Below are 20,507 nucleotides of genomic sequence, written 5' to 3'. Positions count from 1 at the left end.
GGTCCTCCAGCTTCTGTTCCTTCTCCCTACTTGTATCACTTTAATGATCTTTCGGGGGGAAAAAAGCCACGTGAAAAAAGTAGGAGAAATCCTGTGCGGGAGGAGGAGACAGGGAGCAGTGTGAGTGCGCCCGCGGCTGGCAAGCATGATGTCATTCTCATTTGCACTGCTCGGGGATGAGCTCATCGGGGAGGGGCCTTGCACATTTACAGCTGTGCCAATTCATCTCTGGTTTGATTAACATTCTCCAGGCTCCCTCCTTGAACTGAACAACAGGCACTGCATTATGAATTATTTAAAGACCTAGGAGAGCTCCTACTAAATAAAAACAAGCATCAGTGCAAAACAAAAGAGTGAACTCTCTATTTGCTTCCACAATGTTGTTAGAGAATGGCATGTCTGCCATTCCCAAAAGGATAAGCAGGTTGTTTTTTTCTCCCCCCATTCCTGCTACTTAACGTTTTTGCACTACTAGTTTTCAGCAGCAATCTGAGTTACCTTTTTGTGGAATGTGGGTATGTAGAACTAATGTGTGTGTGTGTATATATGTTTCTTGTTTAGATGCAGTGTAGCTCTGGCAAAGCTGTATTATTCCCCTCCAGAACTGGGTTTTAATTTCTAATAGGAGTTTAAATCTAAAACTTGGGATGTTAGAAAAGAACAAGCATGTTCTGTTTATAGAGTCCATCTTAAGACTAATTATTTATTTAACTTTTTTTTTTTAATAACCCACAAGAAAGCACCTGAGAACTAAATAGATTTGCCTTTCACTATTTTAAGGAATTTGTTGGTGTTTAATATAAGATAGGGTAAGCTTTTCTGTACAGAACTTTAAAATAAAAATAAAAATTCTAAATCCTAAAATATCTTACAGTCCAGTCTGGGTGTTTATCAGAAACCATGTCATTTTGCAGATGGGTCAGAGCAGCTATTTGAAACTCAGTTAAAGTACCTGGGAACTGCATCAGCTGTACTCTGCCTCCTGCCTGGCTGCAGACTAGAGGTGTTACTGTATTTGCATATTTAGAGTCAGTGAAGTTCTCAGAAATGCATTTTAACAGATATTTCTAAAGATTAAGATGTTAGATTTAAATGTCATTTTCAAAGGGTGAATTGTGCCTAGCATCTGAAAATACTTCAGGACACCTCTAAGAAGTAAGATAAATCTTACTTTGGTTTCTTCTAAGTGCCTTGTACCTTCTCCCTTAATGCAGTGCCTGTCTTCTGAGTTGAGGATATGGTGAACTGCTGTACTTCTAAATTCTAATTATTGCTGCTGTCTGTAACAGCTTTACAGGATTATTCATTCCTGATGTAAGATGCTTTAGCCACTTCTTGTAGATGCATCTGTCTTGGTAGCTGTAGAACAGTAAGCAATACAAATACAGAGAAATCTGAAATAAAATAGAGGTAAGCTGTGGGGTTTATCTAAAAGTACTGTTCCCCTTTCCAATTTGCATTCAGGTTCTGGGGAGAAACTGAATATCCTGGAAGTGAAGAAAAAGATGAATTATTTGCTGGGCAATAATACTCAAACTTGGGGAAAATAACTCAGTCCAAAGGCCAAGCTTGTTTGTCAGTCTGTTCACCAAAAAGTGGCCCAGTAAGAAAATAATTGTTTTCTAAAAATTACTGCAGCCTGTAGAGCATGGCAATTCTGCACTGGCTGTCCTCTTCTCTGAAGGGAAAAGAATATTTTTTTGTACACAAAACAGGTATTTCTACATTCAGGTAGGTTTTTAAAAGAATTCTGCTACTGAAGTTGTGGAAGGACCTGGTGTAATTCTTGTAGACTCTATAACTTGAACAGATGAAGATGCAGGATACATTTCAACTTCATGAAAATATTCTAGAAGCATGGGTAACAGCTCTTCAGCACCTATAACATGTTTCAGCTGGGAGCCTGCTAATGCTTCCTTTTCTTCTCCCACTCCAGGAGCATTAGGAAAGTCTGGAGGAAAGCAAACAGACTTGCAGTTTAAGTGCTGGCTTCCTTGTAGTCAGCTTTATCTGTGACAGACAAATTGTATATATGCCAGCTTGTATATTTTCAAAATAGTAATCTTTTAATTTCACACCATGAATGGGAGCAGTGCCAAAATGCGCTTATTCAGAAGTGAACTCAAAATGACTTCAGGACTAACAACCCAGCATGTCCCTCTGTAAAATAAAACATAATCTTCAATAAGCACTTTTTAGTTTCCAGTATTTACAGCATGTTTTGTACAGCTGTGCTCAAGGATGAACTTAATCTTCACATTCAGAGACAAAAGCAAAAATAAGCCTGCTACAGAGATGTAGAAGTTTTGAGACAAGCCCACACCTTGATTTTTTGGAAGTAAAGGTTAATTAATTGTTTTGCTATGAAATGCTGTTGGGGATGCTGTTGCTTCCAGGAGTAACAAAGGAGGGGGATCTGCTCTGGATTTCACAACTGGGTTGGTAGCCCCAGCTGATTGTGGTGGCGTAGCTGATACTGAGCAAACTCAGTATCAGCTGATACTTTGCTCTTTTTCCTTTCCATAAGCAAAGTTAGGACTATTTTGCTATACTGAAAAAAATGATTAAGAATGGAATCTTCCTTTCAGAGGATTGACTATAAGTCTTGTGTAAGCTGTTGTGGTCAGGGTATCTTCTCAATACAGTGGCCAGTTGACTTTGAGTTCAGTTCATCTTACCTGAAGGAAACATGAAGTGGGAGATGGAGTTGGCCAGCACAAACATCCAGTGCCATGTTAGGGGCCATCAGGTGTTTGAGATGCCTGTGTGGAGCTCTGTGTGTGACTCATGCAGCAGCTAGTGACTGTGGTGGACAGGGGAGAATATGCTAGAGCGTCTCAAAGATGCTGGGTACCTAGATTTAGGTAAGCTCAAGCTTAACCCTGCTGGTAGCGCCTACCCTTGTGTTTTGCTAATTATTGTGACCAGGTTTCTGTTGGCAGTAACAGGAGTGCAGGCATACAGCACCCGAATCCCACCCTGTGTCAGACAGCTTTCCATGTATTTCTAACCCATCCTTTTAACTGAAGCTCCATGTCATATATCCCATGTATTTTTCTTTTAGAAATCCTCAAAAGGACTATTTTAAACACATGCTTTGCTTATGGCAGTAGATTCTAAAACATACTGATGCATTAAAGACATTTTGTTTCCAAATGTGAAAAGGTTTCTGTAAGAGAAGAATTTCTTGAGAGAAACCAAGACTGCCAGTGCAGATCCTACAGCTGGAGCAGCCTTGGGTGCTGCACCAGCAAGCGCACAGGTCTAAGCACTGAGAATAAAATGTGGAGCATTTCAGCAGGGGGCTGCAGAGGGAGAGGTAGTGCTGCTTTCCTGCTAGCCTTGATAAAGATACAAATTGGTTTCAGAACTGTGACTAAAAAGCATCCTTCAATTGCAGTAGTTAAGCATATGGAAACTACAAATCAAGTGTCATTGCATGTGGCTTGCGGGAGAGTGAGAGTACTCAGTGCTCTCAACCATACCCTTTTTGTACCCAGGAAGCTAAATAATCGAGCTGGAGGCAATATTTTACTACATTTAAAAGCTTAAACACAGGCATGGATGTCCTAGATTTGTTACCAAAGCCATCTGAATATTTTTTCTGGGTTTTGCTGTATTTTTTAAGATACTGCTGCATACAGGTGCAATGGGAGAAGATGGGTTTGAGGGTGGAAGGAGGGAAACCATCCCTTGGTTTCATCTATTAGCAAACTCAACAGGGTGCAGTTTTTAAATTCAGGGCTGGGTTTTGATTTCCTGAGATGCAGCTGAGATTTCCAGATTCCTGCAGTTGTAAGATCCTTGTCTGGAAGATAGTGGGTGCAAGTTTGAACTTTATCTGCTGGCATTGTGCCCCATGGTCCCTTGCCTGGGCCTACTCCTGAGTTGTCATGTTAATGGAAAGCAGCGGTGTTGTACTGCCTTCTCCCCAGCACCAAACATCTTACTTAGGGGGACTTCAGCTTGTTAACTTGGAGCTGACTTGTGTGTCTGTGTGTGTATAAACTAAATAAATCAATAAATGCTGTTGTGCAGCTGTATTTTAATTTTAATTTGTGTTCCTGTTTAGTTATTCTTTGAGGAGCTCACATTTTGAAAATGAGCGTTTCAGAGTGACCTGATGTGCACACTTGCATGTGGCCATTTCTAGTACTCAGTTTGCAGAATGGTGTTTTAAATTAATTGGAGCATTTTCTCCTGGTTTTGAAATGCATGGGTATTTATCCACTCAGCTGTTGTTTAATTCCACATTTCATTTACCTAAATAGATAGATAGATAAATAAATAAATAAATAAATAAATTTGAAGTAGTTCATCAAACTCCCTTTTATAGGGCTTAAGTCATAATACCAGTACATTTTAATCCTATAATAAATGCCAAACAGGCATTTTCTGGGTTGATGGAGGTTCTGTTTTAGAGGGGAAAAAAGAAGATTAATTTTGGTAGAATTCCTGGTGTGAACTAAATTTTACAGGATTAGATCCTTGATATTTATGACAACTTGAAGAAAATACATTGTTTTCATTAGCTGACTATTTGATTTCTTAATTTGGGAACTTCTTGAAGCATTTTATGCAGTGCACTGCTGGTACCCTCTGTTTTGGTTGTTTCCTCTAGGCTCGGAATAGACAGTCATGTGCAAAAACATTGATTTTAGCACATTTAACTTAAAAACAGCACAGGAAAAAGGATTGCTTGGGTAAAGGAGCCAAATATTTGTAGAAACTTCTTGTTGAATCTTTTGTGTTCCCTGCTGGGAGTTTCTCCAGTGGAAAATTAATGGAAATTAAATCAAGTAGCAGGTCACCAGGGCTGTCAGCTGATTTCTGAGTGGAGCAGGTATTTGTTTGCACTTTCCACCAATAACTATATTCTTGTTCCCACTGTAAATGGATTCTAAAAAGCATTATGCAATCAATTACCATTCCACATTAGCAAGCTGAGGTTCACCTTGTTAAACTTCCCTTGTCAAATTATATTCTAACTAAGAGAAGAGAAAGGCAACATATAACTTAATGAAATTTCTTGAGTGCAAGTGTGGGGACCAAAAAGAGTGCCCTTTTCATCATGTGTGGTTTTTCTTCAGTATGGAGGACTGTTAGGTTACTGAAACAGAATTTCAGCTATTGATTTCTCCCAGCAGTCTAATGTGGAAGAATGCAATCAGTAAATGTGCTGGGATCCTCTGGACTCTGTATGTAACTATTCAGTGTCGTCTTCTAAGATGCATGATTTTCATCTGACGAAAACTTCCATGGGAAAACAACGTTGGGAAATGGATACTCCAGAGCTGGATTTTAAAGTACAGTAAAAATTCTGGCTGCAAAAAAGCTTCTCTAAATGTTTATTTTTTACAGATTTGTCTTCATACAAGTTGAAGCTGAAGTGAGGCTCAAGTTAACAAAAATACATATTGACCCCACAGATTTTGTCCCTGTGATTTAGCTTTGGGAACAGACGTTAGGCAGATCCTTGCCAGAAATAATGAGATAAAGTCTCTCTCTTTAATAGCAGTTTCTCTTCTACCACTTTTTGGAGCAAAAGCCGTTTTTTCTTGACTGATATTGTAATAACTCCCAACCCACTCATAAGGACTCAGAAATACTGGATATTACTTTTGCAGACATTTTGCAGTGTTAGAGAACGTATTGCACACTTAAAGAAGTATGGTTCCATGTTATATATAGAAGTATGTTCCATGTTAGTGAGAATACAGCCTTTACTTGCTGTATTTTACTCTAAACTTAAGTTACTTGTGAATGTTTGTGTGAAGGCAACTTCTAAAGTCACCTTAGTGTTTGATTTAGTGAATCTTCTTTGATTCTTTTAAATAATGGTATTTTTTAAAAAATCAACTGAGTAATTCTTGAGGAATAAAAAATAAGGAGATTAAATGTAGGTAAGAAAGTAAAAAAATGAAGGCTGTGATTACTTTTTTGATTATTGCATTCAGTTGATCTGAAATCATGGCTGTTGACCATGACAATAATGCCACAGCAGAATTGTGCAGGACATTTGAGCTTCCCTGAATAACTCAGATAGGCTGAAATGTGAAGCCAGCTTTACTTCTGCACTTCTCTGATTTAAGAGTGATGCATGAAGCTGTCTTGATCACATTGATTGCAATAACTGATTGCAATGGCATTTTGTTTTTGCTTTTAACTTTTGGGAAAGTTTTCACCTAAAGACTTTTCTGAAAAACTGGTCCTTAAAATGTTGTGCTGGGTTGTGTGTCCCAAATTACTGGTTATTCTAGACGAAGCATGAGTGTGGGGACACATGCAACAGCACAGTTCTATTTTGCTTTAGATTTTCATTAGGTATTTTGAAAAGATAACATTTTTGATAGAACATCCACCATCAAGTGATTAGGGTGGTTCAGACATGGTCCTCCTGAGTGGATGCCAAAATAACATTTGTCTGCTGATGTTGACAGCACATGAATATATTTAAACAGCCCAGTACATGTAGCTTTATGGCGCACTTGTCTCTTGTCACATTTTAGATGTTTAAATTTGTCTGAGGTGCTCTGAAGGAAGGTGTGAATTACAGAAGTTGGCCAAAGCTTTTTTCTTTCTTTTTTTTTTTTTATTTGGCTGTGTGTTTGCACCCGGAACTATCCAGTTGAAAGTGTTCAGTTTCTAATTATTCACCTTTGGCTAAAGTGTAGGCGTTACTTAGGAGTGTGTTTATATAAACACCACTAAACTGGGGACAAATCTTTGCAGTTACCAGCAGTTCTGTTATCTGAGCAGAAATACAGAAACCAGACCAGTTTAAATGAGTGGGAGTCTTACCCATTCCCATGCTGGCATGCTTGGGCCACTGACAGACCAATGGGAGCAGGAGGGAGCAACTTTTTCTTTCTCCTGGTCTGGATCTGTGCTCAGCCAGAAACATGCTTGGTCATCAGATGTCAGCCTGGATGAAGAGTCAGATAGAATAAAATGCTTCAGGGATGAAGCTGTTGCATTTTCACCTCCTGCTCTTTTGGGTGTTGTGGGTTTTTTGCTGGGTTTCTGCTTTGGAAAGGCAGGATTTTCCCAGTTTCCAGTACTGCAGTCCCAGGTGCAATGCAATTGGTGTTGTACTGCCAGGACTCCATACACTACTCCTCATGAGCCAGGTATGGCAGCGAGGAGTCACACAAACGTCATCCTTGGAGTCATTTAAAGAACAAGGAGAGTCTTTCCAAAGCAAGGCTGCTGACACTCTTGGCTTTCCTGAGGCGAGCAGTCAATGCCAGCAGAGGAACCACAGATGGAGGCGTTGCATAACAGCCTTGCTGGTCGGCTGGTTGACGTATCCCTTGTGACAGAGCATCCCTTCAGCACAGCAGTGGGCAGGGAGGGCAGGAGGGAGGGCAGGCGGATGGAAACTGTCACAAGCTCAATCTGCCCTTGAGTTTATCTTCACATCTTCAAAACAACTCCCTGCTTGCAAACTGAGACCCAGAGAAATCAGTCTGAAAGCATGTGTTATTGTTTTAATAATACTTTTGCTTGTGAAATGTTCTTTGGAGGCTGTGTTATTACAGATGCTTGCTTCTAAGTGATTTATCATGCTCTGCATATTGCTGTTTATAGCTGAATATCTTTTGTAAGGAAATCCATTCCTGGCCCATGTACAGATACAAACACGTGACTGTGATTTTTCTTCCAGCTTTGTAAGTTAGTGATTATCTTTTTAAGATATTCCTTTGAAGTGAAGGACAAATATACATTGGGTGCATGATTCTTTATCTTATTTTATATGTAATCAGTGAACAAAAAAATTCAACTATAAGGTCTTAGGCAAGAGGATGGAATATGAAATGTAAAAAAGAAAAAAAATATTTGAGTTATAAAATTGTACTTTTTTAGTTTTATGTGCATGTGCACGTATGCTCCTTTTTTTGTTCCCATTTTGCCCCAATTTGATCATGTACATTATCTTGTACATTATCACAACATGAGTAAAAATGTCCAGCTTTTGTAGTCAATGGCTCTGCTGTGTATTTCTTCATGGTTTGCTGTCATCTCTGAAGCACAGAAATGCCTTTTTTTTTTTGCTGGGTTTGTTTGTCACAAATATGGTTTTAATCTAATTTAGTTGGCCAAGTTGCGAGACCCATGGTTCTCAAAGTTCCAAGTCAAGCAGTTTTAATAGTTTTGTCTGTATGGAGTAGTGCCTGAAGCATACAGATATTCTGGGAAGGGATGTGTGTGTGTGCTGTCTGAGATTAATATCTTTGTGACAATGCAGACTAAGGGATGAGTTGAACCTACTGCTGAAGCTGCAGCCCCAATGATCAGGGCTGTAAGAGTATCATCATCTTTATTTGCAAACAGGAAACATCCTACCAAGATGCACTTGGTATCACATGGGCTTCCTTACTCCCAGCATGCTCTAAAGAAAGATGCTGGCCTAAATTTCCTCATCTGCTTAGATCTGCAGTGCAAACAGCAAAATCCTGTCACACAAAGGATAGAGAGCAATTCCCTGTGCCCAGGGAAGGAGCTCTTTGCTGTGCCACTTGTCAGACACTTCTCCATAGTGACTCGTGTCAGGCAGATCATCCTGGGGATCCAGGAGTACTTTCCTACCAATGTCTTTTCCTTAATGGCAGGTTATATGAGGACTTTGTGCTGGAGATGCAATAAGGCAAAAATTACCTTAAGCTAGCCAGAGGAATTAGTGACCTGCCGAGTTGTGCTTGGGTAGGAGAAGAGTCAAGGTTGTGTGTGGACAAGAAAAGATTGTTGAAGGAAAGTAAGAGAGAAATAATATGGTTTATCTGTTTTTAAAAGCCAGAGGGTGATGAGATGAGACTGCTATCAGCTCTACTGGAGACTTGCAGCTGCATTGCAGTTTTTACATCTGTATTGAGATGTGTAATGAAGAAAGCATAAATTCAGTCACCTTCATTTTTCTGTGGGGAAAAACAATCAGAAATTATGGATGTTCTCAAGATAGCTTATTCTTTAAATAAAACTGTTAAATTTTCAAAATGCTGTAGTGTTCAGCAAAAATAGTGTATAGCTGCAGTGCTCCAGCTTGTACAAAATACAGTGTATCTACAGGATAGTAATGTAATCTCCCCATGGAAGTGCTCATGTTTGTATTGTGTTAAAACCTGCTGTCAGGTGAGTGCTGCTTTCAGTGACTCATGAAGAAGTAACTCAATCTCCGTGAAGGGTGTTTCTCTTTTGTCCAAAGTAGCTAACACATTAATTGGGGGCTCACCAGAGAGCAGCAAGGAGGAGGCTGTGGCTGTCCAGGACTGCAGAGAGGACTTGATAAAAGCAGATGTTTAGCAGGCACCTGCCAGCTGTTCACAGGCTAAAGCTTCTCCTTTTCATCTGTTTTATGAAAAGATTTATTTATTAGTTAGTGTCTTTATTTGCCTTAACCTTAGAATTTTCATTAAATTGTAGGGGGTTTTCTCTCCCTGAAATTCTATGATGGTTGTTGGAAAAGACAAGGATACTAGGGGAAGTCTGGTGTCAGGAAGAAAACAGAGTATAGAAAGACTGGAGCAGAGCATCATAGAGGGACTAAGATGAGGGGCAAGGATATTTGAATTTAAGAAAACTGTGGACAGTCTGCCTGAGAGCGTGCAGAGTGGGATGTGATTGCATTTACTGTTCTCTCAGCTTTCCAAGCCTGTGTTCCTAGTGGGTATAATTTTAAGAGTAAACTAATAACAGTGCTCCTCTGAGACTCTATTCTGAAGAAAGAGGTGCTGTTGTTGCATATAGAGAGAATTCGTTAAATAATTTTAGCTGAATGTTTAAATGTCAATGCCTTTCTGCCTATAAATACTCAATTCCTTCGTGTGGAGCATTCCACATGCTTAGCCACTTCTGCATTTGTGATCTGAAGACAAAGAAACTAGACCATTAGGCAATTGCAAATTGTATGAAAATAGAAAATAAAAGATGGAAAATGTTGTACTTTATTGACTAATAGTGGAAAAGAGTAGAGTTCTTTTCTGCAAGGAAGAAGAGAATTGAATTCTGTAATGGAACACCATGCCTTCTTGTCATTAAAGTCTGTGTTGTCTTTGATAGATGGAAACAGAAATAAGGTTTGTAGTATCCAGTGTAACACGGACATTTCAGTAAGACTTTGGTAGCTTTTTACAACATGCATCTGTAGTTTAATACAGAACACTGCTTGCATAGGACAGTATGGAAAGTGGCAAAGATGTTAATGGTGATCATGTTTTGTGTGATTTCTTTTGGTGACTGTTAGGATGTTTGTACTTCCCTCAGCAGCTGAAGTAACTCTATGGAAGTCTGAGAATGGATAACATGAGCATAATGCCAGACCCACAATGAGTGACCGGCTGGTTTATGTCATGGGAATTACTGTTTGTAATATTTGTGAGAGCAGTGTTTTCCTAGACAAAAATTATAATGAAAAATAAAGGTGGTGAGCAGATTTGCTACCTGATTTGAAAACTACAAGAACATACTCAGCAACTGAGTCTGTAGACCATTATTGTATTTTGGTTTTCTAAACAGCTTCTAACACAAATACATACATTCATATATTACCAAGGAAGTGTTTCTGTCTAGCAGACCAAACTGGTGAACAAGATGGGCCTAGCACTAACCAGAGGCTGGGTGGTGTATTCTCAATTTCCCTTTGTTACCTGCAGGGCACAGTTTTGGTGGTTTCTTGTAATGAAAAAAAGGTTGAATCCAGAGCAAGAAGACTAAAGATGACAGCAGAGTTAAGCCAGATGCATTCTTCAGCTACCACTTATTATGTCAGTGGTTTCATTCTTTTCAATACAAAGTATTCAAGTAATTAAAAAGCAAACAGAAACACAACAAAAAGCCCTGGACTCATTGAGCAAATATATTTTATAGCACAATGAATGTTTAATGTTAAAAGCATCTTGGAAAAGCATTCAGATCAAGAGTACTTATAAATATTCCCAAAACCTCCCGTCAGTTTTATTCCATCTAAATTGACCATCTTGTATGCTTACAATGCTTTATTAAAAATAAATTTCATAGGATTTCTTAATCCATCTTCATATTTCCAGATTGTTTATGAAGCTCTGCCTTTATTTCACTCTAAATGTAAATATGTATTTTGGTTATTCCCTGTAATGGTATTACAGATCATAGGTAAATTGCTTGCAGACTAATTTTGCCCAAATCTCCTACTATCCCTGTAGAACCATATGTGGGAATTGCTGCCTCCAGCTTTTTCTGCATCTTCTACCACTTTGGAAGGTGTTTTGTGTATTGCACATTATTGAATATCAGCCTTCCTCTGGTCTCACATTGTGTGTTGTCCACCCTCTGCTTGACTATGCAACCTTTAATTGTTGATGATTTGGTATTGTTGTGTTGCAGTTGTCTCAGTTACAGGGTCAGATTCTAACTTCAGGTCCATTTTGTTCCACCAGGATTATGGCATGTGTTTTGAAAACATAACCAACATAGCTCTGAGCACCCTGGTATGGTTAAAGATGTCCCTGCCCAGGCCAAAGGCACTAGAACTAGATGATCTTTAGGGTCCCTTCCAACACAGGCCATTCTGTGATAAACTTTTTGTTTGGTTGGTTTTGGTTTTGGTTTTCATTGACATCTCTCTCTAAAAGGGCAATGTTTTCACTTCCCTCAAAGAAGGGAATCAAAGGTGAGAAACCAGAGCTCAGAAATTTTGTGAGGGACTGTGACTTGCCCATAGCTTTAAAGAGAAACCACTATGTGTCCATAATTGTCACAAATCATTGCTCATACTGCTGGTTTTGCTGCTACAACTGTTTGTAAGTGAATAAGTCTACTTTAAATGGTGGTGGTGGGATAAAAGGTGAAATGCTAATTTAATTTAAGGTAGATCTGAAAGTCTGATATAGATACTATAATGTCACATAGTTTAAGTGAACTGTGGCATCTTGCTTGATGGCCTTAGTGCAGTGTAATGCAAAGTAGAGGTGCATGGTACTGTTTTTCCTGCCATGCCAAATGTTTTTAGTTCATGCTATTACAGCAAGAATGATCATTCCCAGCTGCAACGTCACCAGATCTATGTGTGAAACATCCCTTTTCACAATGGGAGTGGTACCCATGGTATAGTTTAAATCAAAGCTCTAAGTCTTGTGTTGGGGTTTTTAACTCTCATTATTTGGGATGCTGGACACTTAACAATACTACATGAATGAAACAAAAGTATGACTAATCTGCCACCACTTCTCCTTGGAAGCATCTATCAGTTAGAAAATTGTACCCTAGGAGAACATCCTGAGCTGGGAAATACAGAGCAATTTTAATTTTTTACAGACTCAGGAGGGGCCTTCTACCTCAGATTATTTTGAATTCATCTTCAGTGGGGTTATTAAGGAGGAGCATCTTCAATGCAGTAGTTAGTGTTGAGTTGTGAAGAAATATATATAGTCATGGAGTCTAATACCTGCTATCAATGAACACTGGCTGCTGTCTAGAATAGATAGTCTAGATGGTCCATACTTTCTCATTTTCTTGTTGATATTACTCTGCTGTACATGAATACATACATTTTGATGCAGTTATTCCTGCCTGGGATTTCTTTGACAGTCACATGCAGATACTGTACACTGTACGTGCAGGGGACAGTGATCTTGGAAAGCCCTAACTTCTCCACACACCAACTGTGCAGATGGGTTGCACAGCCAAAAAGAAAAAAGAAAGTTGGCAACCATAGTGATGCTTTAACATGGATGTGTAGGTAGTGTCAAGCACCTTTGGCTCATGCCTGATAGGTCCTACTCTGCCCAGAAGCTTCCGTGGTATTTCCTTGCTGTCCATTCATCTGCTCAAATCTTGTTGATATTACTTGTAATCTCTGTTTTCATATCCATCATTTTTTAACACATCTTTAGTTCCTGTTCAGCAAAAGTTTTACTCATGGGATGAGGAGATGACTGTCTAAGAGGTTGTATTTGACTCCTTTGGAAGAAATTAAGTTGTTTTGGACCTTTGAAAAGTTTAAGAGTTGTTTAAAAAGCAAGACAAAAGATGGATGTTTGATTTAATGTATTTCTTCTTTATAAGAGATGGGTCAGTGAAGAGATGGCTTTGTGCCCTAATTATTTCAAAGTCAGTTGCCTTTGTTAAAAACACTGTGTTGTTTAGGCTTGGAGATTATCTGGTGGTGATTCTTCACAGTTCAAAATGTCCAGTTGAAATTTCAAGTGCTAAGGAAACAACAGAAACCTCTCATCTGTAATTGTGAGGTTTTTTTTTTAAAAAAGCAACCTATCTGAAAAATCTGAAAGACCTAGTGGTAAACTGTGTGTCACCCAAAACAAGTTTATATGGTGTAGAGTGTGTACAAGGTGGTGATGCTTACCGCACAATGTATTTTTAATGTGATGGGATTTATTTCAGTTTGTAAACTAGCACTCTCTTTCCTAAAACAGAAGGACTCAGGTCTCCTATAGCTCTTCAACACATTGCAGTGTGTTGTCAGAACATCAGCCTGTCTCTTGAGTCATCGTGGCATAAAATTGGCGAAGGCAGTTTCTTGACACTGGAATAGCCTCAGGGGCTTCACTTTGTATCTCTGGTGTGTAATTCAGTAAAACTCTGGGTTGCTATAAAGTACATCATTCACATCTCTGGCTGACTGAGACATTTTCATTCTGAAACTCCTTCATGTCTCAGCATTAGTTCAGGGTGTATCCTGAACTGTGGTTTGATAAGCGCGGAAGGAGCTTGCTGTAAAGAAATGCTGAAGTTACTGAATCTGCTCACATCAAAAAGGCAATTGATAGGAGGTGATGTCATAACAGATAAAGTAATGATGAGCTTAGAGCTTCTGCTCTCCATGCCTGGTAGCTTGAAAACAACAAACAGTTGCAGAAGTAACTAAATCAAACCTGCTACAAGGCACAGTTTGTCTCCTAAATAATGTAATTAGATTTCTCTGCTCCCTGCTTGGAATGTGGCTGAAGCCCAGACATGAGGACAATGTATGGACGAGGGAGAAAATGAGGAATAGCTGATAAAAGAAGAACCATAGCTGATAGAAGATGTATTGAAATATCTAGAATATAATATTTTTGAGATTTTCTAGTCTGGTCACAGAGTGTAAGGAAATTTGTCGATCATGGGGATAGGATGATACATCACTTGTGGGAATGTCCCTATTGCATCTTCCTTTGACACAGTTCGTGCTGGCTGCAGAGTACTGCAAGTGGTCTGTAGAGTCCCACATGTAAGGTATGAAAGTTTATGTGTTACTGGTATTTGTACAGTTTATGTGTTACTGGTATTTGTACCATGCACCCTACTGCTCTGCCTGAAAAGTACCTGGAAGTGCTGCTATCTCGATCTTCCCTGAGAAAATGAAAACCAAGAAAGGAAAAGCATTAAAATCTGGCCTGTAATTAGGTTGGGCGTAAAGATAAATATCAGTTGTGTATGTTATTGTATTTAGAAGGAAACATTTTCATCACCTGTTCATCGCAAAACAAAAAGTTCATTAGCACCAAATCCAACTTCATTAGTTGTAAACAAGTGATGAAGAGAGCAGCACTGGGGTTCTACTGTTCCTTACAGGTGACTGAGCTATCCTTGTGAGTCAAATCATAGATTTCAACAGGAACAGGAAAATAATACTGCTCATGTAGATGATGTTGACATGACCACGTTAACAACACTTGGAGCACCTTTTTTCATGATGGATGTACTCTTATTAACAAGAGATGAACACAGACTTGCAGGATGCTCAGGGAAATGGAAAGGGACCCCATCTGAGAGGTGTGCCTGGATGTTCTCCATGAATGTGTGCATAGATAACATAGCTTTGAATTAGCTACCACAGGTACTGTAATCCATGGAGCCCTGCAGAACTGGCCCAAGGACGGGAGATGAAGGGAAGTGGGGACTGGAGAGGGCAGGATGAGCTAACTCTGTGCCATACCTGTTCTGAAGCAGGTTTCTAATGGATGGAGAAGGACAGAAATACAGCCAGTTGTGAGGTGGACTGTAGTGTGTGTCTCCTGTATGCCTGCAATAGCAAAGAAACCCTGGAAGATGGTTTATGGTGCTGTGACTGTCTGGCTTGTGCATGCCATAGAAACAATGGCTTAATGGTTCCACTCTTTGGGAGGTACAATCTCCCTTTGGCAGGAAGCAGGGGATCCTCTCAGAGGTGTTTCTTGCCTGGAGTCTCCAGATCTCTTGCAGCAGTTCTGGCAGCTCTGGCCAGCATTGTCCAGAGTCAGTAGCTTTTTATTTACAATTCTCTTTGCTTCTTGCTTGAAAAAAATAATTATTTCCAAATAATTGGAAAGCGCAGAAAGAACAACATGTAAATATTAACAATAAACAGAAACTGACCCTTGGGTCATTTTTGAGACTAGCTTGATTTCAGGAAAGTGTTCACATTAGTAACAGAACAACATGCCTGTGTCTCTTTGATTTGGTGAGATGAGGACTTGCAGGTTTTTTCAAGTGTTTAATCAATGTATATTTTATTAGAAAAAAATTATACTTTAATGTGTGGCAGAAAAAAGTTAAATATTATTTTTAACTTGACTTACAGCAACTGTTTAGAGATAAATTGTGCTAGGCAAATCACCCCTGTATGTGCATTAGGACTGTATATATGCAGTAATATTATAAAACATATTTTGGGAATATTCATATAGTGTAGGAATCACACTGTTTGCAATAGATAAGGGGGGAAGAAGGAAAAGCAAAACATTTTTGATCTTACGTTTTCTCTTACTTTGGGAAAGACAAAGGTCCTGTAGCATCTGCTGTAAGGATATCTTCAGCTAATCATTCTTCTCAAAAATTAAGGAAGATTTATGGACTTTTTGTTTTGTTTCTTTTCCATCTTTTTTCATGTTCAGCATGTAATTTGTATTGCATTGAGCAAATGGTCCAGCCCTTTTCCCTGAGGAAAGCATCAGAAGTGTGAAGTTATCTTTCTGTAAACAGTACCCTGTCAAAGTGATCTCATTTTTGAGTGGGGATGTACCTGTGAACAAACTAGAACAGTAGCATAAGGCACAGGCAGGAAAGGCATGGAACATGAATATTTTGGATAAATTTGGAATAACTGGTCTATTGCTTCAGGGCGCTATTGAGGCTTGGTTTGCAGACAGAGTTATTTGTTGCATCAGCAAGTGGCCTTTAAAGTAGAAAAAATGGAACAGAATATCTTACCCAAAAATCCTCAAGATTTGTGGATGACCATAAGGGATAACAGTTCTCTGCTGGGTTCTGTTATTCCTTTCTTAATTTAATTTTTGCTTTGCACTCATAATCTATAAAGAGATTACTGTTTATTTGGTTGCACTGTTTTGAAGCAGTTTCTGTGTCATACTCCTACTTGATCTTCAGTCATTGCCCCAAGGGCTCTTCACCAGATAAGTTTTCCTGATAGGTTGCAGCTGTTTGAAAAGTAAAATTATTCATTGGATCGATCTTTTCAATATATAGAAGAAATTGTTCCTATAAACTGCAGCTTATCTCCCAGTGTGGAATTTGGCTTGCCTCGCTGTTCCTGTTTATGCAGAGCATTTAAAACTGGAGATCTTATCACCAGCCAATAATGAGAGCAGTGTTTTACTGCCCATCCTCTCCCTCCCTACTCCCAGCACACTGTATCCCATATTTTGTAAATCAGATAGTAAGATCTAGAGTTCAATCCTGTTTCCATATGGATAGGTTTAAAATTTCAGTTATCTTTAAGGAAGTCAAACAAGTTGCTCAAAAAGCAGTAATAAAAAGGTTTCTATGAGAAAGGCATTTTTTATCTGTTTTGCAAAACTTAAGCAAGCTTTTCTGGGCAGCCTTTGGATGCGAAGCAGCTATTCCTGCCACTGGACTGCAGAGGGGGCAGCCGGAGCATGTCCACGGGATGTGTTTACATCAGAAACCACAGTAAATTTGACATCCTGTTTATTGCTGATGCAGCTCTGCCAGCACTCACAGAGAGGCCTGGTGTGGTGGTAGCCTCCATGGCAGCCTGGGTGAAATCACTGGATTGTACCTCCTCCGGGGGGAGAGGGCACTGGGAAAGGGTGCTCCAGGTGCTCCTGGGGACACACCTGGCTTGGGAAGCCATCCAGCTTGAGGTGGTGGCTGGAGCGGCACAGGGAAAGACAAGGGAGAGCCCCGTGTGTGGGAGAGTACATCAGCCAGCCTTTGGAACAAAATACTGCAATTTCTTGGATATCTACATCTACAAATTGGTAGTAAAAATGAATGGATTCTCTTCTGCAAAGTTGTAGTGGTTTTAGTGAAAGTGGGGACAATAGAGAAATAGGTGTTTGTGAAAACAGGCCCATTCTTTGTGGAGCAGTGCTAGATGCAAGTTCTAATAAAACACTTAGAGAAGCCTGCCTGTGTTACTCACTACTTTCTCTTCAGTTCTGTTGAACTGTATTTTCTACTCCAGGATGCTGAGAACCACTCTGTGAATGTCTCCCATCTCTTAGGACTGATGTGCAGAGACTTTTTATTGTCTTTAAGCCTTACAGTCCAAATGCAAAGTCAATGTCTCAGTTACTGAGGACTCTGTCAAGTGCTCTCAGGCTCTAACACACCAGCCAGACTTCCAAAGGCCCTTTGGATAACTGAACCACAAAATCCATTAGCTTGGCCAGAAGGAGATGGGGAACTTTGAGGTGGTCTTTGATGCATTTTTCTTTTCTTCCTTGAGAAGTTCAGGTATACATGTTTTTTTAGAAGAAAAGTTCTTATATTTGTATTTTCATCTGAATTAATTCTAGTCACTGTCAGTATTAAAAAAAATTGCTTGTGTATAACAAGGACAGCTGAAACAAAGGGCCTTCATTCTGCATATGAATTAGTCTGCAAATATGAAGCTAGTGTGGAAAATGTTAATTTTATGTTTGACCACAATGAGCAAAGGCAGAAATCCCTAACTTCTAATTAGTGCATTATTAGTGTATCTCTCTCTTAAATATCAAAACACCAGTTCTCTTTTTAAATATGTAAACAGTAACACTCTCAATGTTCTGAGATACATCATTCTAGTACTATGCTGATTTAATATCATGTTTGAAAATATTTTCCTTTGCTTTTTGCTTTATTGTGAAAGTTATGGCTTTTACTGAAGAATACTGAAGACCTTGGATTATTTGTATGGATCATTCCCTCTGTAATTTTTGGGTTTGTGTTTGGCAAGTGAGTAATTTTTAATCTCCATAATCAGCAACCAAACACAAAAACAAAAGATAATTTATCTGTACTGTCAGTATTTTGAGTTATTACACGGTAACCAAGTATTATGGTAAATGCAAAGTTGTGTATGGACTAAGAATATTTTGTAGCATGATGTAGATCTTTATAGAAGAGTGTTTGTAGTTACATGAGATACATGGAGTCACAGTCATGTACATGGGTTTTCTTGCTGGTTCTTTGTTGGGATGTTGGTTTTTGCCTTTAATGATGAATTGAAGAAAATTAAAATATTTTTATTTTGCCTGTAAAATGTAATTTAGGATTTTTACTTCAGAAGTGCTTCTGTTATTACTAGTATACTGATTGCAATGATTCATTTTATGATGAGTCATATTTTTGGTGTTGAAAGCTTCTAACACTGTGTTTATCAGTATTGATGCAGTGCTCAGTATGACATTGTCAGTGTGATGTGGCTTTAGTCAATGACCAGACTCAGGTTTTAGAGGTTTCTTGATGAGAATTTAGCACATGTAAGTATGGGAGGGAGAGAGAAATTTAAATACAGTGTTATTTTATCCCAGTTATAGCTTATTAATGCACACATATTTATATGGCACTTCTTACAACAGGTCCAGGTGTTTTGTGAACCACTGTCATAAACTGAATTTTGGGTGGAGGACAGTAGACAGCCAGACAATAGCATTTTTGTGCTTGACTGCTTCTCTTGTTATCAATCCTAGTTAATGATTTTTTTTTTCTTTTCTTCAAGTAAACTTCGTTGTGCTCTTCAGTAGGGTCAGTTTTATCAAAAGCCTCTGCTACCACTACCACTTTCTCTGTTCTGAGGATATTCTCCAGTACCCTTAAAATATGCTTAGGTAAAGTACTGACTTAAAATGCAGTCTTTCCAAGAGGAAGGACGGCAGGCTTTTTGATATAAGCCAGGCAAGCAATAAAGAGTAGTCTAAAGACTGAAAAACTAGAATAAAATTTGTATTTCTAAAGATTTATTTGAGAGCAAGCCTGAAGAATGGAAAAAAAAATAGAACTATTGTATAGGTGTGTCCAGATGGGAATAATACTTAGGAGGGAGTTTGAAGGTAACAGCGGCCAGGAGCTGGCAGAAGAAATGGGACAGTAGGAGATTGGACACTGCATTGATTTGGAACACTTGCATAGCCTTGTACTTGTCTGGGACCCTCTTTTTCTCATCTCTTGGAGCTTAAACCCTGCCTTTCATTGTAGATAGCTTTGACTGGGGAAACTGTGATGGGTGGTTTGATTGATAAATTATTATCAAAAAAGCAATGAATTCATCAGCAAAATCAAAGAAAGGATTGATCAAGAGTAAGTGTAGTAACCAAGTTGAGTGTTAAAGAAAAGGACACTTAATTGCCAGGCTGGCTAGATCAGTGTGTTGCAGGGATCCAGTGAAAGCACTTCCCCTGCTGAGGAAGCAGGGAGACATGAAACAAAGAGACTTGGGGTGGTGGTAAAAGGTCTACCTCCAAGGACCTGTAACTTCTACTGCTAATATTCTCAGCTGATTCGTTGTAATTCGGCTATTTCATGTGTTTGGATTTACATGGATTGGAAGGAAAGGATCCAAAACTGCTTGGTTCTCCAATGCAGACTGGGCTGACAGAAATGCATCCATCCAGAAGTTGGGAGATGGAATTTGGAGACTGGGATTTGAGGTTAGAGAAAAGAAGAAGTCTTCATAATTGACATAGTAGATGATCTGACAACTGATTTAAATTTTATTGCACCTAATAACAGTAACATCAGGGCTTATGATTTCAGTGCACAGAAAATTGCCTTAGCAATGGTGAGATAAATGTTTTGAGAACAATTGATGCGTAGCAAGTTATTCTCCCCTCTGAGTCCAAATAGCATTGAACAGCTGTGTGCAGGTTCAGCTTTCCAGTAGAGAAAGCTGGAAAATATTGAGGAAATATTAAGGCATGAACTCACATGTGATGCTGACTAAATGCAGATGGCCTTAGTGGTTGCTATCTTCAGTTTTATGCCTTGTCTGTATCTCAAAGGGTGCTGCTGCAGTACTGGCTGAATGATATATGAAATATGTGTGTTTACATTTATGAGCCAAACTGTAAAAATGGAACAGAGTCACATAAGCCAACACTTGTAGCTGCTAAAATTCTTGTGGCTGGGAAGTATGAGCAGAGTGTTCTTGCTTGCTGGATGCAGTTGAGGAGCAGTAAATAGTAAAAATTACTGTCATTCAGAATGGGCAGAGAGAAAGTCCAAAGTTCATTTTATTTGGGCTGCTATCCTGGTAAAATGGATCAGGAAGAAAAAGGGATTCCAGTAATTGCAAGAGTGTGGCTTAGCAT

The 20,507-nt window shown here is 39.0% G+C and overlaps 1 protein-coding gene across 1 annotated transcript in view; it reads left to right on the top strand.

Annotated features, from left to right (window-relative positions):
• Nucleotides 1-20,507, top strand: part of ZNF704 (zinc finger protein 704) — a 104,339-nt gene that overhangs the window by 41,752 nt on the left and 42,080 nt on the right.

The sequence above is a fragment of the Camarhynchus parvulus genome, chromosome 2, assembly GCF_901933205.1.
Source record: "Camarhynchus parvulus chromosome 2, STF_HiC, whole genome shotgun sequence".
Lineage (NCBI taxonomy): Eukaryota > Metazoa > Chordata > Aves > Passeriformes > Thraupidae > Camarhynchus > Camarhynchus parvulus.
The sequence above is the reverse complement of the archived record's forward strand: the minus strand, read 5'-3'. Positions and strand labels throughout refer to the sequence as shown.